We start from the raw sequence: 11,623 nt of genomic DNA on the forward strand, positions 1-11,623 counted from the left end.
CCACTCTCCTGTTTCTCAGGCCTGAAGAGACTCAAATCAGCAATCGCAAGCACATCCTCATCTTAAATCAAATCAAATCAAATGGACTCTCCTGCATTTTGAAGCTGATCCAACAACTAAATCAATAAAAATTCTTCCACATCACTAATTCTACTTTGTCCCCCGAATCATCATTCTGCTCCTGTAAAATACACCACCTTTCAGTAGCAATTGCCTTGGTGACCAAGACTATAGTCCCTGCATCGATGTTCTTTGTTCCAAACAAACCATGCCCACTAATCTAGACTTCCTAATCCCTACTGCACCAATGTTGCTCTGCCAGTTCCGGAAACTTTCCGCGAAACCCATTTACGACCCAATCACATGGGTCAAAAGCTCTAGTCCTTGACTGATACTTAAGTTCCTTGCATCTCTCTACAGACTTCAAGTACCCATTAAGGGTTTCAGATTTCAAGCTATCCTCAGGATCAAGGAGCTGCTTTGAAGAAGTCTAATGCCAAGGACTATCTATGGAGACTGAGCAAGATTCTACCTTTGCAGAGCAGAGTCTTGCATGTCAAGTGCTCTACATGGTTCAAAGTCGCGGTATCGGTCACCGACTCGGAGGGTCCCAAGACGTATCGGTCTCGGTGTATTGGTTTGGTATCGGGTGATACGTAAAATAAGCTAATTAGAAAATTAAAAAAAATATAAAAATATTATGTAAATCATCAAAAAATAAATAAATATACAATTAAATAAGCTCAAAAAATTAATAAAATAAAATTGTCTCACATTTAACATTATTTAAATAGTTATAAAAGTATATGCTCAAAGTTATTTATGATAATGCTAATAAAAGAAAGTTATTTTATTTCAAATATAATAACATTTTTACTAACAAACATACAATACAATAATCAATTTCATGTTGAATGACGAGGGGGTTCAAAATCATCATCATCAGTCCTACGACAAATTGGGGTGGCAATTCCCGTAGTGAGGATATGGTTGAAAGAGTTGTTCATAACTTGAATATGTTGGGTGAGATGATTGGCTTGATGATCCATAATCAGGAAAATATGGTTTCGAAGGCTGTTCGGGATCAACACCATATTGATAGTATCCAAAACCTCGATAAGCAATGCTACTGCTAATAGAAGATTGATCATATCCATATGAGTCACTAGCTCGTGTTCTAGTATTTGAATATCCCTCTGGATGCATCATTGGAAATTGATCAAAATCGTTTCTACTAAAAGTACTGGAAGAGCTATCACGGTCTCTTAAGTTGTGATATGATCTATCATCTACCCCTCTAAAATACGACCTTGATCCTATACCCAAATTTTGTAAGTGCTCATCAATACGGTGATAATTTGATCTATGTTAATCATGCCCACTAGAGTAATCATCATCGTTGGGAAATGTAGTTAGTCTTTCCAAATGCTTTCATTGTTCCCATATCCTTGGTCGATATCCATGATCTGTATCTTATGTGACATAGTAATTTTCATCTCCTTGTGCCCATGACATGCCAGGATCTACTTGACTAACATAATTGCCCCCAGTCCTACCATCTCCTCCAATACTTTCACTAGTGCCACCAACTCCTTTATTGCCCCACTAGTGCCACCACCCCACCTACTGCCCCCATTGTCACCATCATCACTACTAGAACTTGAAGAAATTGTTCTAGAAACCTTATCTTTACGACGAGAATCAACATCTCTTTCTCTACCTTCTTCATTAGTGGGAAGACCTTTATCCAACCAATCCAAATTATCAGAAGATAAAATAGGCTCCTCTCCTTCTCGTATCCACTCATCTAATATATCATCATTAATAAAGATATGATTCATATCAATTGGATTGTATAAATCTTCATTGCTTCGCTCTTGCATCAAATTCTTAACTCGAGTCACATATTGTAGTGCACATAAACTAACTTATGCAAATTTTTCATTGCCAAACGGTTGCGCAACTTTGTGTGAATCAATGACCATGTGCTGCAATTTCTTTCACAACCTGATGAAGAACAAGTTTGACTTAAAATTTTAACAGCAATCTTTTGTAGATGTGGACCTTCGTCGCCATAATTGTTCCACCATTCAGCTATAATAAAGAAAATGCATACTTATTAATCACTATGATATATTTAACAAAAAATGATGATAATTTCTTATTTGTAATAGACGTAAATGTATTGAGTACCTGGAAGAGTTGATTTATTGCTTTCTTTGTAAGTGCACTTCCAAATTCTCCTTGGCCATCAACAAATAATTTCACCTACATCATTAACATTTTTTTTGTTAATGCACATTACATATACAAAATGCATTATATAAAGGTCACAAACTATTATTATACCTCATTAATAGTTTTTGCTTGTCTATCCAAATCTGACTCTAATCTCTTGATAACCTCCTTTAATCCAACTTTAATTTCCGGATGATTAGAGAAATGCTTGGAATATTGGAACATTGGATTTAAAAAATATACTACCATAAGTTAAATAATGATCAGTTTATAATAATTTATACTTGAAAAAAAATAATATATATATATAAAGAATTTTTTTATTACCTGCAACATGCAAATGTCTATGTAATTGACATTCCCACTTTCTATCAATGACTTCCCAATACTTTTCCCATTGCTTGACCGATGCCTTGATAGCCAATTTAGCTCTATCCATTGCTTCATAAATGATTGATAGTGTGAGCTTTTTATCTTGATCAACCAATTTCAATACTTTGACGAGAGGTTCCATGATGGTTTGAACTTCCCCTACCTTATTCCAAAATCGATCAGTTAAGATAAGGTTGGATACCTTATCTCTTAGACTTTTTCTACTCCTATCTTTATTGAATTCATGCCACTCATTTGTTGTGCACATTCTCTTCAAATCAGCCTCATAACGTATAAGACTCTCACGTGAAATGAATTCAGTGGCAAAACGGGTTATCTTAGCTTGATTTAATGTCTCCTTAATTTGCTTTATGCTTGCAATATCTTCAAGTATTAAATTAATACAGTGGGCTACACAAGGAGACCAAAAAAAATGCTTCTGCTTCTCCATCAACAACATACCGACTGCTTTAAAACTTGCCTCATTATCAGTGACTACTTGAACAAAATTTTCCTCCCCAACCTCCTCTACAACTTTATCCATAAGAGAAAAGATGTAGCATGTTGTCTTAGGTATGTTGGTAGTGTCAACTGAAGAATGGTATATCATACTTCTATCATAATAAATCATGAAATTGATGATAGGCTTTCTAGTCTTAGAACTCCAACCATCACACATGATTGTGCACCCATATATAAGTCATTTAGCCTTCAATGTTGTTATGTATACCTCAAGCTCTTGCACCTCCTCTTCCAAAAATGTATTTCCAATTTGGTATCCCGTGGGACCTTTAATGTTTGAACCTACTTCCGCTATGGTATCAATCATTGATTGATAGTAAGGCCCATTGTCAGCTGCATTAAAGGGTATTGCATTAAAGAGAAAGAATTTAGAAATAGCTTTACCCACTTTCTTCACGTCTTCAGTAGAAAACAAGCTTTTTATTGATTTCTGCTTTGATGGGAACATGTAGGGATCAATTCCTTTTGGAGGTATGCTAGCTCCTTCTCTTACACTGAAGCTACGTGTCAGTCTGTGCTAAATCCTAGTATTAGAAGGTTGTGAGGAGCTACCACCCTTCTGATGCTCTTGTCCACATTCTTCAAAAACTTGATGACTTTCTTTCATTGCTTGTTTCATTTATCTTCTTTCAAAATTAGCCATAGCAACTTCCTCAATTTCATCATCAGAATCACCCTCATCAATTTCATAGAATTTTTCTCTATTTAAGGAACTCAAAAGTCGTTTTTTTTTCTTTAACTGTGCTTTTTCTTTTGAAGTATCAGACATATGTTGTCTAACACTATGTGACACTTCTACCGGTACATGTGGACATCCTTCCACTTGTCCGGATATATGTGCGATGTGTTGCTTTAATCTTGTTATACCGCCATGTATAACTTTCCCACAATATTTACACTTTGTGGTTCTTCTACTACCACCAATAGGTTCTGCATACTCCCAACCAATATCATGTTTTGAAGCCATTTTGAAATTTTAACCTAACCATATATAAAAAGAAAACAACTTACTTTTCAAAATAAGTACATATAAACACATATATATATAAGAATTATAATATTCAATTTTCCACTCACTTATATGTTTCATATTGTTACCATATAAAAATAAATTCTACTAAAAAAGCAATAAACACGATCTCACCTAAGTTCATCATCTTTTGTTTTCCACTTATTTATATGTTTTTTTAATTAAAATAAATAATAGTTAAATAAATGAATATTTTTATAAAAAAATTATTTTAAAAAAGTTTTTTTTGATAATTATTGATTTCCTATTGTAATTTAATTGTAGAATATTATAAAATAAAAAATCTACATGATATAATGAAATAGGATTGATTCAAATATAAACGTAATTTACCATGTAAATGCAATGCCTTCATTCCGTATTATTAAACCATTTATGATTATTTGATTTAATAATTATTAATTTTCTAATGTAATTTAATTTTGCAATATAGTATTAATGTAATTGAGTAATAGGGAATTTTTTTGTCACTAATATAATGTAAATTTATTTATACTAATAGAAAATTGAGTGATATTTTTAAAGTATCCAATACAATTTCTTGTACATTATATTTTGTAGCATTATACAAAATTTTATATAAAATATAAAACATTTATTCAACCAGACAATGTAACATTTCAGAGCTCATGATATCACTCAATAATAATATTATAAAATATTTTGATGATAATTTTACTCAATACTATTTGACTAATTATATGTCAAATGTGAATTTTTCTCCTTATGGACAACTAGGAAAAGAAAATTAATTTATTTTAATATCTTGTATGATAAGACGCTTTGAAATTATGTTGTAACATTGGTGATTATCGTTAGTGAGTAACTACTTGGCAATTCTAATTCAAACAAAAGATCAAGTATTAAAAGTATCTTGAGATTCAGTCAATTTATTAAAACCTAATTAGTTAAAAATGATGAAAATAATTCTTATATTTGAAGAGTAACTCATTTTTTATATATATAAATACCCTTGATTATTTTAAGCATTTACATGAATGCTTTAAAAGAAATAATTATTTTTATAAGAACAAAAATGAGTTTTTTTTTTTTTAAATGATGCCAAAAAAATAATGAAGGGTTAGATTTCCAAAATTGGGTTTTCAATAACCTTTTTAATTAAATAAGTCATTTACTAATGCTATATTTGGTTTATGAATATTAGAGGGAAAAAAAACTAAACAAATTTAAGGTTAATAAATTATTTTTGTATGGCTCTTTTAATTCATTTTATTTATTTATTTTTCTATATAAAGATTATATAATTTAAAAATATATAAATGTTTAGCTAATTTTTAATTGCAGCTGATTTTCTTTTATATTTTTTATGATAAAAATAGTGAAAAAAATAAATAAATTTTCTTAATAATTTTTTGGGAATCAAATATAACCTAAACGAAGGTTTAGTATCTATTACAAACGAGTACTTATAATTTTTTTACTTATATATGGAAAATTAGATTATACCATAGTTGAAGAATATAAAACAAAAATCAAAGACCATTCGACCAAAGACTAATAGATCACATTTCAAGGATGGTCAATCACCCAACTGGGATAAAATGAATTTTAATTAATCACTTAATAAATCAATTAGTATTTAATGTCACTTGTCATTGTATAAAATAAAAAATAATGACTGATTTTATTAAAAGTATTGAGAAATTGATAAAATGTATAATTTAATGGTGATAATAATTTTAAAATATTAAAGATATTCATTTATGTTTTCTCATTTATGTGATGGATGAAATTCAATCAAATTAATTGGCACCTAAAAACAAAAATGTTATAACCATCCAATATTTCAAAAGGAATGATAGATTATATATAGCAACAATAAAGTGTTAAATCGTATACAGAGAAGTATATATATACTCACATGCTTCATTAAGCACAACTATATAGCAAAAAGGGGGAATTACCTTTATTAGTTATTACCTACTGGTTTGAAACCCTTCCCTTCTATCTTCTTCCCAACACACCACAAAGACCACGATCTGTAGCCTCTCAGACTATCGGACCTTCCCACTGCTACCATACAACCACAATCTGCTACCTTCCCACCGGCAATGCACCAAAGACAAAGATTCTACACTCTAGCAATGGTGGATTTAGGGTTAAGTAAGTTATTCTTCAATCGAGGCTCTTTTTAAAGTCTTTTGAAAGGGTCACTTGTTTGTTTCAAATTTTCACGAGTTTGTTTCAAATTTTCACGGGTTTTCTTTTGCAGAGGAATTTCTGATTTCTCTGAAAAATTGACTCTTGTTGTAATGGGTTTCTTTTGTAGGGAATCTATTGATTGGTTTTTTTTTTTTTTTTTTTTTTCTCCGAGTTGACCTAGTTAACTAGGAATATCGGTCGAGTCATCCGAGTTCAACCGATTCAAGGTCAAGTCTAGGTATAAATTGTATCTGGTATCAAACTCGTCGCAGTCGGCGTCGAGGCGGATACGACTCAACCGATTTTTTGAACCCTGGTGCTCTATCGCAATCTTGACAGGGTTGGAAAGGGCTAAGCACAGGGATTTTTGGAGTTTGGAGAGATAATGGGGATCAGGGTATTTACGAATGAGATGTGGTGTCGGTAGAAAGAGGAGAAGTTAAAGAGTAGGCTTGCACGGACTCATTCCATTCTTCTCTGAGGAGGAGCTTAGTAGCTTTGGATCTGGTGCATCAGCTCTTATTTGTTACTCCAACGGTATACAAAGAGTATATAAAACTGACATTTGTGGAAGATTTCAATTGATTTTTTTTATTTTTTTTATTATTTTTATTTTTACCTTGACATCTAAGGACTACACACTCTCAAGCCACACATTCTTCATCACACGTTCATCTTATGTACTTTATTTAACTCGCATATGACAATTCAAATACTTACCCCATTAATGATGTTATGAGAAAATTTTTGTTTTTACGTTTTCCACCATTTTATGAACTAAATGGAAACATAATTCACATATTTTATATGGACACATAATTTATGCATGTCTATAGAATTTTCACCACTATATAAGGGTATTACACTAATCATACAAGAAAAATACACTAATTAAACAAGGGGTATATAGATAAGGTTACCATTTGTAAATGATTTTAATCGATTTTAAACAACTATTTTTTTTTTCTTGTTATCTAAGGGTTATGCACTTTCATGTCACACATTTCTCCATCATATGCTCATTTTATATACTTTATTTCACTCTTACGTGACAATTCAAATGCTTACCTCATTAATGATGTTTTGGAAAAAAAATTGTTTTTATGTTTTCTACTATTTTTTTAACCAAACCATTAGAATGGTTTACATCCTATGTGGATACATAATTTATGCGTACATATGGAATTTGCACTATTATACAAGAGTGTTATATTAACTATATAAGGCAAATGTACTAACTACATAAAGGGTGTACAATGCTATCATTTGTGAAGGACTTCAATTGATTTTGAACAACCCATTTTTTTTAATCCAAATATTGCACTCTCATGTCACAGATTCCTCCATCAAACACTCATCTCATACACTTCATTTAAGTCACACATAAAATTTTGAATACTTACTCTACTAATGATGTTTGAGGGAAAATTTTATTTTTACATCTTCCACCATTTTTACTCAATAAGCAGATATATAATGATAAAAAAAAAAAAAAACTTAGGCACAAGTGTTATAGGTTTTTCCTTCTATATCAATTTCTACCTATGATAGGATTCACTACTAAGCCATACTTACATCATTATTTGCTGGCTTTGGAAGTGCTACTTAATCCATTGAGTCCTCAACCATTCATTTTAAAAAATTGATACAATTAATCATATTTCAATTGAATGTAAATGAACTAAACCTCATCCCCATCTAAAAATAATTAGGTGAGCATTGCATTATGTACCTCTCCTTGTCTAAAACATCCAAAGTCCTTAAGATTAGCTATTACTCGGTGGTTAATCAGGTCACCATTCTAAGCGGTGGCATAGGGCACCATGAGTAGGACTTCAAAAAAAGGGATTCTTAATTTCATTAGATAGAACAATTGCATAAAGTAATGGAATATTACAACATATGAATTAGCTCTTAATGATAGAAAAAAAAAACAAGGAAATAAATGGAAAATGAGTAAAATACCTATAAGAAGAGTAGGCATCCATGAAACCATGATGTTTTGGATTGCTGAAACTATCTTATTTCCTCAACTAGTTCATCCACCACGAATTACCCTTAATTGACATTATTGTGGAATGTGTCTTCATGTATTATGTGTCATAGGTGTCTTGACATCCATCAATCCTAGATGTCAGCGCTAGTATTGTGGCACAAGCATAAAATATGAAGGGCCTTCGAAACTCCTCTCCTATAGGTCAAGAAACGAGTTGTTCCTTGTACCTTCAAATGATGCCAAATGGATGCTTGGATGTGGTGAAGCCTATGTGGAGTCTTTAACCACATGTTGGAAGACCAAATATGTTCTCAACAGCAGCTACTGCCACCTTGATTGGTTTGTCATGACTTATATCTAGCCTCCTAAATTCAATGTTAAAATGTTGGATCAACCATATGAAAAGGTTGTGGTGCGGCTCATGGCATTGAATGGGGAGGAGACCTCCAAACTAGAGGTCTCTTTTGGATTATAGTTTATCATCCAATAATTTGATACACAGTTTAAGAAATTTGGTAGCTGAGCACTTATTGGAGAAAGATTGAACCTAGATTCAATAGATGAAAAAGTGGCCACATTGGTGACTGCAAATTTTATTTATTACTGCATGATTAGTTTTCTATAGGGTAAAACTCCTTTAGGTCACTACAAGGTATCACATAAGTTATAATAGTGACTTCAAACTATAGTTGATGGAGTATGAGAGGATAGGTTTCTAAAAAAGTGCAATTTGATTAAAGACGAATCCTAAAAAAACTTTAAAACCAAATTCCACATTTAAGGGGATGTTATCAAGCCATACTGAGACCTCAACACTTTGTTCATCAAATTATGGTTGGGATTTTTCATCCCTATAGTAAAAACTGAGTTCAAATGCAAACATATGATCCATTAAATTAGGATCAAGGCATGTTTCATTTATGTTTCTAAGCATAGTAAATAAAGCACTTCTAGAAAACTAAACAAAGATAATCATGTATAAAGAAATATGTGAACATGAAAAATCTAATAAATAGTGAAGCTCAAAATCTCTAGGTAAAGACCTCAAGTAGATCTTTCTAGAGATAAGAGATGTCACCGATAATATGAAATTTGTGCAATTTAGAGAACACAAAGTAGATGAATAATAGGAGATTTGTGATAATGTTGATTAACTAACTATTTTTTTTGTTTTCATGAGTATATGATATTTCATTGTCTAGTGTGAAGAGATCGTTGCTCGTTGATATGAAATTGAGTCACCAAATGAGTCAAGGTGAGTTTTTCACTTTGAGTAAAACTAAGGTGATTGGGCCTAATTCAAAAATAGGATTAAAACTCTTTACCTTAAGGGTATTTCTAAATTTTGCTTGAACACACACAATACATGCACACTTGAGCACATTTAGATACTTGGAATAACTTGTTAATGAGTTTATGAGCATGAATCATGAAGATATGACTCTTGAAAAAAAATTGCAAAAAGAAAATTAAAAAATAAGGTTATCTCCTCTAAATGCATGTAATATTGTGTGTGTTTAAGTAGAATTCAAAAATAATCTTTAGGTAGATCATCTCAAGGGTGCATAACAAAATAAGAGTAATGAACTACTATATTGGGGTAGGTCGTGCACTAGTACTGCACCTCAAATTTCGTCGCATGTTGAGGTCAAACCTATAATGTAATAAAGATGATTAAAGAACCTACAAAATAAGATAAACTAGTAAAAGAATCCTTGTGCATTATATCCTATCTTAGTTTGAATAAAGTACTTAGTTATTATGCTAATTCTTGATTAAAATTGCCACCTTACTAACAAATGAAATAGGGAGATTTTCATGAAAAGTGATGAAGTAAGAAAAAAAAGAGTCAAGACTAAGTTCATCAATCATGGTCCAACCTCTTAATGCTTACTAAGTAGAAATTCAATATAGCACTATTAGCTATGTATTATGGTATCTTTAAGTTAGCATTCAGGTAAATCCCTGAGGGGTAAAACCCATAACAAAAGTTTTGAATTAATAAAAAATCGTAGATCTTGTGAATAAATTAAAGACAATGTAAAAAAGCTTTTGTAACATGATGTTTAGCATGGGTTTTAGGTTTTAGATATTGAAACTTTTCATAAAATCAACAAAAGGTGAGAAAACTTTAAATGCATTAGAAGAGCATTTTGTATGTAATTAAAATGGTTTTTTCCATGAGGTGGTTAAGTACTAGGTCCCTATCTTGTGCCTAGCCCCAACACCTTAATTGCAGGTGATAAAAAACATTGTAAATGCACTCTATTTTGTAACTTGAATGTGAGAAAATGTTGAGTAAAGGTAAGCTACAATTGTAGTCCTATTTAAGTCATGGGTCCGTTTTATCTTGTGTGATGACTCAATCAAGCTTGACAAAGGTATAAGGCAGATCCAAAGAAAGATCCTTAAATGTTTTATTAGGTTTTGTTTTTTAGGTAAGCATTTATTAACCAAAATTCATGAAATAAATTGCAAACATAGCATCCTTTATAGGCTGCATCACTAGATTGTTAGGTAACTCCAAAGGAGAAATATTTCTATTCACAAAAGTATGCACTTTTTACAAACATCACCACTACCTCTATGGTAAGTCCATAGAACAAACCTTTCTAGTGGTAAGACTAGTCGTGATATCAACTATTATTTTACTTACCAATCCATAAAACATGAATATAATTCCAACAAACAAAACAAATAACTAATTGTCTAAATTGTCCAACAACCTTCTTCACTTTATATAGAGCATTAAGTGGGCAATATAGAACATTGTCTACCATTATTAGAATTAGTGACCACAATAGCATTTCTCATACTCTCTCAATCCATGCTCTAATGAAAATATCATCAACCTATGTAATGGAAAGGTTCCAATCTACAGAAAACTAAGCTTCATCCTAGTTAATTCAAAAATGACAAATGAATATAAAAGAAAAGCCTTCTATTTGCTAGAATTTTTTTTAATTCATATGAAAATATATTTAATCATGATAAACTTATATATTAATTTGAATAATAGTGAATTCAAAATAATATTGATTTTTTTAAAAATAAGGTTATAATACCTAAATATAATATAGGAAGCCAATAAGTAAAAATATAGCACTATAAAGTCCTTGCTCCCATCAATGACAATACTTAAAGCAAGTCCAAATCCACAAAATGAAAATGTAGCATGTCGTACATATAACCATGATAATACATAATAACTAAAAAAAAAAAATCTATGTGATAGAATAACTGGGAAACAAACAACCCATAAAAATATTATAATAATAAAATGAGTTTATTGTGGCAAAGGA

This window comes from Vitis riparia, chromosome 1 (genome assembly GCF_004353265.1).
Source record: "Vitis riparia cultivar Riparia Gloire de Montpellier isolate 1030 chromosome 1, EGFV_Vit.rip_1.0, whole genome shotgun sequence".
NCBI classification, from domain to species: Eukaryota; Viridiplantae; Streptophyta; class Magnoliopsida; order Vitales; family Vitaceae; genus Vitis; species Vitis riparia.